The sequence below is a fragment of the Pygoscelis adeliae genome, unplaced genomic scaffold (genome assembly GCF_000699105.1).
Source record: "Pygoscelis adeliae isolate BGI_AS28 unplaced genomic scaffold, ASM69910v1 Scaffold114, whole genome shotgun sequence".
NCBI lineage: Eukaryota > Metazoa > Chordata > Aves > Sphenisciformes > Spheniscidae > Pygoscelis > Pygoscelis adeliae.
Window position 1 is genome coordinate 4,515,810 of NW_008824587.1, and position 1,357 is coordinate 4,517,166.

Below are 1,357 nucleotides of genomic sequence, written 5' to 3' on the forward strand. Positions count from 1 at the left end.
CCCGCGGGTCGAGGCCGCAGCAGAGCCAGGGCGCTTTTTTCCCCCAGCCCGAGGGAGGCTGGAAAACGGGTTTGGAGCCGGATGGGTCCGCTTGACTGAACCACAGCCCCAGGAGCAGCCGCCGCTGGGCACCGGGGGCCCCGAGCGGTGCTGAGCGACCCCGAGCAGGAGCTGAGCTGAGGCGAGACTGTCTGGTAAAGGCTAACAAGGCACACGGCCCCAGGGATGCTCCTAACCAAAACCTTGACTTGAGCGGGGGGGGAGAGGACATCACTTGCCTCATGGTTGTTGTTTTTAAAGAAAAGCTTGTCTCGCAAACAGCTGTTCAGTTAGCTGCGCCCAGGCGCATCAGGGAACTGCGCCCCTTTGCCAGGGAGATGTGGCAGAAGCGGCCTTGCAGATGGTCTGCGCTTCAGTCCCTCGGGAGGGCAGGGAGCAGTAGCTCCCAGACCCTGACGAAACACAGTACTGTTGAAGCGATGCTTGGCTTCAGTGAGCTGCTGAGGCTGAGCAGGTCGTGTCTCGGTGGGCTAACGCGGCATCGGGACCGTCCTTCACAAACTTGAGATCAGGAGCTGCTTGGGGATGAAGTGACCTTCTGGAGCTGTGGAGTGAAGAAACTTGGCTACCTGTGAGGAGCAAAGCGTGCAGCGGGTGGTGAGATGTGGCTGCTGAGTCTGTCCGCTCCTTGGGCATAATAAGGGGAAAACTGCTCTCGGTTGGGCAGGAGAGAGGCAAGTCAGAGTTGGTTGGGATCCTGCCCGAGAAGTGAAGTCCAGCTGGTGACTCTGGGACTGGGCAGCTTGTTCTACCTCTTGTGGGGGGGTTGATAAACAGAGCAGTGCTGCCTTGTTCCAAACCTTCTGCGCAGCGGAGTAATTCTGGCTCTTTTAGGAACTGGTCTCCTGTAAACAGATATCACCTCCTGTAACCGTGCCAATGAGTCATATGTTATGAAAAAGAGAGATATTAACTACAGGTGCAAAATAAGGAGCAGATGGAAGGCTTAAAGATGCTGTTCTCATGCAAATGACCTTGGTAGCAAAAGAAAGGAAGAAATGCTGTAAAGAAATCTTGTGTTTAGAAGCCTTATTGTAAGTCTCTGATAAGTGGGTTTTAGCTTCAAGGCGTAGGAAGGAGACAGGCATTGGAACAGTGTCTGCACACAGTGATTCTAGAGCAAGGAGGCGTTTATAAATAGTGGCTTCTGCCTGCTACACCTACTCCACATAATCTCATATATGAATATTCATATGACTAATTACAGTAGTAATTTCTTGAAACAAAATGGGCACTTAGTACTTGCGGACAGCATGCAGGTGTTTGTGTAAGGAGGGGAGGCTGGAAGGAAATGGAT